At 57.1% G+C, this 7040-nt stretch overlaps 1 protein-coding gene across 1 annotated transcript in view; it reads right to left on the reverse strand.

The window, feature by feature from the left end:
• FAM222A (family with sequence similarity 222 member A) overlaps positions 1 to 1859 on the reverse strand; it is a 47388-nt gene extending 45529 nt beyond the window's left edge. The window contains exon 1 of the mRNA XM_053928780.2: positions 830 to 1859. The gene's annotated coding sequence lies outside the window, so the exon portion shown is untranslated. The remainder of the gene's footprint in view (positions 1 to 829) is intronic.
• Positions 1860 to 7040: the final 5181 nt, after the last annotated feature.

Raw genomic sequence — 7040 nt, forward strand, 5'->3', positions numbered from 1 at the left:
GTCAGGGAGTCCTAAGCCCCCAGGCTATATGACCAAAGCTGAGCACCTGTCCTTGAGGGGAGGAGCATGCGGGAGAGTTGGTGCTGCCTCCCTCCCCGACCTCATCAGGGCACTGGGATTTAGGTCAGGGGACTGCATTTGGGGGGGGGTGTCTGCCTTCACCTCTCCACTACCCAGAGGCATCCAGCCCCGCCCTTGGGTGCAATGACCCTCACGCTGTCTTTGGGTTAACACAAGTTGTGTCTCCACTGCAACCCCAGTGACATCAGAGGCCGGGTAGTGATGTCATGCCCAGTGTCATGCACTGGGCACCTGCCATACCTGCCAGTTTTTTGTAGGAACACAGGCTGTAAGAGAACCCTGCTACAGTCTAGCCTCAGAGAAACAATCCTCAAAAGCAGCCACCTGCATGTGACCGGGTCCCCACGTACCCCTCTGAGCCAATGTCCCCTGAAGGTCTCATGGGAACCCCAAGCTATCCCATGCTGGGTACCCCCACCCCTTCCCAAACACTCCAAGGAGCAGGAATTCCCAGCGGATTTTCAGAAGACAGAGCACTACTCCTGTTACTTTTATCTGCTGGCTTTAGGGATGGGGTGACATATACCCGGCCCAGGGCCCAGCAGAGTACACGCAACGGTCCCTAACCTTCACTCCGGCCGGCCCGCGAGTCCAGGCAAGTTGTGTGTGGGAAGGAAAGGGGGGGTCAAGAAGCACCTGTGCTTCAGAATCCCCAACAGTCCAGGGTCCCTTTATTTCCCATCCGGGCTGCCCCGACGCCAGGGGGTGCCCCCAGCTCCAACCCGCAACCCCGCCCCGCGGAACTCACCGGATCAACCAGGTCTCAGCAGCGACTCTCCGCTGGCAGGGTTGCAGCCATGCAGAGGTGACAGAGGCTGCCTGAGAGGGCCCCTCTTGGGAGCCAATATCTCTCTCCGGGTGGAAAGGGATGCTGTCGGTGAGGCCAATACAGGCGCCGGCCTGCGCCGTCCCAAGTCCGGGGTGGAGGGTCTCCGCTCAGCAGGGGTCGCGCCCGCCCAGAACCTGGGCCGCGCGGGCGCTCAAGCAGCTCATCCTGGCCAAGGCTTGTGCTCACCGCGTCCCGCGGGCGGCGCTGCGCCTCCCCTTTGGGTCCCGCTCAGGGCTGCAGCTCAGCTCTCGCCGCTCCCCGGGGCTCCCTCTCCGCCCGCGCCGGGAGCCGGCAGCCGCGGCCCCTCTTGCCGGCCCCAGCTGCAGCCTGTCTTTGTTGCTTCCTTTCGCTCGACCGCCCGCCGGAGGCTTGCAGCCCTGGGATTCGCCCGGGGGTGGGAGGGTTTTCTCCTTTAGAATTGCACGCACCTGCAGCGGTCCGGGCGCTTCTCCCGGCACGCACCGACCTCCGCAGGTTGCAAAGAGCAGCAGCGAGAATGCACCGGCCCCTCCTCCTCCTCCGGGCCCCGGGTGTGGGGGGAGGGGAAGGCGGAGAGCAGCGGCAGCCGAGGCGGTGACAGCGGGCGGCGGAGGCTCGGATACAGCCCCGGGGGCTTCCGCGCCGAGAAATAACCTGTCCGGGTACAGCAGGGAGGACGTGGGGACGGTCCGGAGGACGGTGCACCGGGAGTGCGAGCTCGCGAGGTGCAGAAGGGGCGGCGCGCACCGGGCTCTCACGCGCCTGTGGCCCGGGGTGGCGTGCGGGAGGCTCCCGGGACCTCAGCCTCGCGCCGCCTAGCGCGCGCCGGCGCCTCGCCTCGCTTCAGATCCGGGTGCCGCACGGCTCGCCTCGCAGGTGGTGGGCCCGGCTCTTCGCCTTCCCCGGCTGGGGCACGCAGCCTCTTCGCGGCGCCTCCAGCCGGGCTGTCCTGCCCGCTGCTCCGCTCCGGCCCGACTGACAGCAGCAGGCGCCCGCAACTGCCGCGGTGTCTCGCCCCCCGCCCTCCCTCTGAGGTCGGACCCAATCAGCGACGGCTAGGAGGCGGTTACCAGGGTGACGCGGCGCCGCGTCCTATGGGGGGCGTGGCCGAGGGGCCGCCACGCGCGCTTTTCGCGGCAAAATTCAAAGACCGGCAGGGCGGCTCTCCAACCTCCTCCCCCAAGTTGGGGCAAGGCGGGGCCAGCCACGAAAGGACTGCAACTCCCCGTATGCAGCACGCAGGCACCGGGCGGAGGGTCCCCAAATGGTGGTGCAGGGCATGCTGGTACTTGCAGTCCGTTTGTCGGGAAGCAGGGTGGGAAAAGCAGTATCATCATTGAGCACCTATTTGGTAGCTAAGTGTTAAAAATAATAAAAACAATAAAAGAAGCTAACACATAACGAAGTACTTTAAATCTTCACACACGACGGGTTAAGTATTGTTATCACTCCCATTTCACAGACGAGAAACTGTTATGGTAGGTACTGTTATACTCCCATCTTGTAGAGGAAACCGAGGTTAAAAGATGTGATGTGACACTGTCTGCAGTGATTGGCCCGAAGGCCTATGTTTGGCAGTGATGGGTTTTTGGTATCACCGTGGAGATGTCTGAAGCACTAACTGTATAACCAGGCACCATACTGAGCTCTTCATAAACTCTACCCTACTTCATGGAATCCTCACCACATACATGGGAGGCAGGCGCTGGTATTCTCCCCCACTTCACAGATGGGGAAACTGAGGCACAGTTTCACCTGGGTTCCAGATTTTGAATCCATCAAATTATACTGCATCTTGCCTTTTCCTTTCTAAGCAGCTTCATAGGTCGTCATTTGGTCAGCCTGAGAGCCCATTAATGGCCCAGTTAGCAGTCCCATTCCACAGCTGGCAAAACTGAGTCCTGGGAGGAACCGTTCCTTAGGCTGCCATGTGTCTATCACACAGCAAGTTGGGGAGCCAGCTTTCCAGGAAAGACCTCAGGATCCCTATGGAAATGCAAAGTAGCAGCCAGAACTCCTCCCAGCACCCTCAGACTGTGTCCATGGGACCCCGCAGAGTCTCGCTGAACCTGGGAGGGGTTCCAGCCCTGTCCTTGCTAGCTGTTGGCCTTGAACATTTATCTTCATAACTCTGTGCCTCAGTTTCTTGTCTGTGTGTCATAATTCCTACCTGACGGGTTGAGTGAGGGCAAAGTGAGTTATTGTGTGGAAAGGACTCAGAACACAGTAAGTGCTCAATAAATGCCAGCTGTGGGTGTCAAGAGGGGGAGGGCTTTGGAGACCCTAGTGAATGTTCTCTGTGGGATGAGCTGATTATAGTCAGCCCTGGCCTACTTCCGGGAGCCAACCCACCCCTACCCAGAACCTGGGAGAGGTGCCCGTGGGGGAGCTCCCAGGCTGGCCCAAGTAGGCCACCTACTGCCTTATCTAGGGCAGGAGCTGGCCCTGTTTTAGGCTGCTGAGCAGCTGTCACACACAGTTCCCAGCAGCTCACTCGCCTGGCCCCTGTCTTAGTACTTTAGTTCTCCCCTCAGCCCCACCCAACCCAACTCCCCTGGGAGTTGGGGTAGGGGTGGGGATTTACCTGGGAATGTGATCCCAGGGCCAGCTGCTTCCACTTTGGGGCCAGCCGCCTGCACTGACAGCGACGTCAGGACACGTTGCCTGGGCAACGTGCTGGGTAGACTGGGGCGTGGACAGATGGGGAGAAGAGCGGGCGCACCCAAGCCAGGTGCAGGGCGAGGGACCACAACAACCAAAACCCTGGGAAGAATGAAAGCAGGAAGGAGAGAAGCACGCTGCTGGCCACGCCACTGCCTTTCCAAAGTTTGGGATTTTTTGCCCTGGGTTACCACAACTTGACACCACCTAGGGGCCAGGTGGTGCTCAGTGTTATTTATATCACCTGTTTCCACCTCCTTCACCTTCACGGTGACCCCGTGTAGTCTCTGTGATTATTATCCACATCTTACAGCTGAGGAAGGCCACATGACTTAAACAAGGTCACACAGTGACAGAACCGGATCCCAAACACCAGCCAGCGCCCCTGACCTTGATTTACTGCACCCAGTGCCAGTCACTAACTGACTGGGTATGACCTTAAGGGCAAGTTTCTTCTCTCTGGACCTCAGTTTCCCCTGCTATAAAGTGGGGGGTGGGGCTCATAACCCAACCTACCAATCAGACTCTGGAGCTGGCACCCCCTCCCCACCTCAGCAGTCTCCGAAGGCCCCCGTGTTATTCCAGTGTACAACCAGGCCCCACCACCTCTGAAGTCTGTGAATCCATGATGTGCTAATAGTGGGATTTCAGGCAACAGCAGGTTCCAAGGTGGTTATGTAGGTGGAGGGGTGGTGTCTTATGGGTGTCTCTGACACCCCTCCAGGTAGGTGAACACCCCCCAAAGATGCTCAGTCTTGGGCCTTCACTTGTGTCCGACCCCATGCACTCACCCCCCCCCCCACATACCCAGCCCCTTCCCCTACTCCTACCCTCGATCCAGCCTTCCCTTGCTCTTGGTTGTGTCCAATAACTCTGCATTATGTGAATAGAGACAGTGTTGAGATGGATTTGCCACTGTCCACAGAACGACCGAGTGGGCAGGCTCCTGAACATTGGCTCCGGCCAGAGGGCCGAGAGGCCCTGAGGAGGAAAGGGACATAGGGCACCTGGTTCCTCACTGCCCCCTGCACGCTCCCTATACATTAGCCTTGCCGAAGTACCTGCACACCCTCTCAGGTGTCTCTTGAACTTACAGGCCCATGCTGTCCCTCTCCACCCAGAATGTCTTCCCTCTAGGTAGTTGATTCTTGCTCCTCCCTCAGATTTCAGCTGGGGTGCCACCTCCTCTGGGAAGCCTTCCCTGACTGCCAGTCTCCAGGCTAGAGTGCTTCCCCATTTAAAGATACACTCAGTCTGTGTTATAATGGCCCACTTATTTGTCAGTCTTCCCCACCAACCTAGGGGCTCTGTGAGGGGAGGGGCTGCACTCAAACTGTTTTATCCCTAGCACAGGCCTGGCATACAGTTGGTGCCCACTAAAGGTTTGTTGCATTAATCTCTGAATCAATGAATGAACATGCCCCTTCATTTAGTTTTTGGTTTGTTTTCTCATAGCTAGGGAGAGCAGGGAGAGGATGAGGGGGAGAACGAGACTGACTGGTTTGAACCCTGACTCTTCAGCTTATTAGCCATGTGCCTCATGTGCTCCATGCCTCAGTTTCCCCCAGCTGTGAAATGGGGTTAAACACCACATAGGCACTGCTCAAGGGGCCTGGAGCCTGGAACTTTGCTTCCATTTACGTAAGGTCAGTCATGCCCTCACTCCCTGAGGCCTGCCCATTCATTCATTCATTCATTCATCATGGCCCAGGGAAGGTCCTAAGGTCCTTCTCTGTGCCAGCCACTGGGGACTCAGCAGTGACCTAGACACAGTCTCTGGCTTCATGGAACCCAAGTTTCATAGGGTACAGAGAAAGCAACTGGCAGTTGTCATCCAGGGTAACAGGGAAGGGAAAAGCCCAGAGCAGGCCCCTGACCCAGCAGTGGGGCAAGTGAGGGTGAAAAGGCTGATCAGACGCCCTGTGAAGCATGAGTAGGAAGTTACTAGAGGGGAAAGGTAACGAAGAGCATCTCAGCAGAGAAGGCTGCTATTGCAAAGGCCTAGTGTTCCAAGTGAGGGAGCTGGGAATGTCCCAAGAGTAGAGGTAGGTCAGAGGCTGAGCTGGGGCTGGGGAGGGAGGCAGGGAGGCAGACACTGAGCCTTTATCCTGGTGGGGGGAGCAGGCCTGCCCCAGCCTCCCTCCCCAGCCCCTAATTGCCTGCCTTACCTGCCCTCATTGCTGTAATCTAGGCCAGAGCCTAAAGGGAGCCGAGCCCCCATTGGTGCACACCACGTAGATAATTTTTCAGAGATAATTTAATCAGAGCTATTAATAAGCAGAAAAGAAAGAGCTCTTTATGTTCCTCCTGGAGAAAAGGGAAAAGAAGAAGCACGTGTAACCTTGTTATTCACCCAGCCTCCCCCCAACCCCGCCAGTACCTGGAGCCTCTCTCTGGGTCAGGCCGAGGGGGATGGGGCAAGGAGGCCAAAAGAGGGGGGCTGAGGAGGCTCAGGCAGCCTCAGGGACTGACCCCTGCCAAGCTCTCTGACCACAGTCCAGCCTCACACCCCCTCTAGACATTTTGGCCTCTTGGTTACTTGAAGGTGCCAAACTGTTTCCTACCTTGAGGACTTTGCACACGCTGTTTCCTCTGCCCAGAACACTCTTCTTTCTGCTCTTTGCGTGACTGGCTCAATATCATACTTTAGGTCTCAGCAGAAATGTCACCTCCTCAGAGAAGCCCTCCCTGACAACCCCACCTGAAGTTATTCTTTCCAGGGCACCATCATTTTGCTTTTCATTTCTCAGCACTTACTACTGTTGGCAACTCCCTGAGCACTAGTGGGTTGACTTATTTTCTGCCTCCCTGTCTAAACTGTCAGCTCTGGGAGGGAAGGGACTCTTTGTCACCTCTGCTGTGTCCCCAGCACCTTGCATAATCCCTGACGTAGAGTAGATTTTATGTCAATATTTGTTGATAGAGTTGGGAGGGGTTCAAGGGTCCTTGGTTGTTGGGACAGGAACCAGGAAGTGGTGGGGGTTCCTTCTACCTGGGAGAACCCTCAGAGAATCGGAACCATTAAATGCCCCTCCTTGTTTCGCTCCTGGGGATCAGAGGTCCAGAGAGGGGAAGGCACTTGCCCAAAGTCACGTGGCAAGTTCGTGCCAGAGCCCGGACTTGAACCCAGAGCCCTTTCGGGAGTGCACAGTTCCATACGAGTCTCATCTCAAACACCAGCTCTGTGCTGTGAAGGAAAAGAGGGCTGCTTTGTCATGGGTTAGTGATGTCCGCCACTAGCTGGGTTGCGGACTAACCACATGGCTACTCCTGTGCATGGAGTTAGAGAGAGCACTGGGCTGGGAGCCAGAAGGCTTGCTTCTTTCCATCAGTGCCATCACCTTGTCGTGTGAACCCCTAGACAAGTCAGCCCACTTCCCTGGGCCTCAGTTTCCTCATCTGAAACTTGGGACCGTCTGCCCTAGGCCTGCCTATCTCAAGGACTATGGTGAGAAAATAATAGAATGTTTCCCAAAGCCTGACATACGGG

This window comes from Desmodus rotundus, chromosome 7, assembly GCF_022682495.2.
Source record: "Desmodus rotundus isolate HL8 chromosome 7, HLdesRot8A.1, whole genome shotgun sequence".
Classification (NCBI taxonomy): domain Eukaryota; kingdom Metazoa; phylum Chordata; class Mammalia; order Chiroptera; family Phyllostomidae; genus Desmodus; species Desmodus rotundus.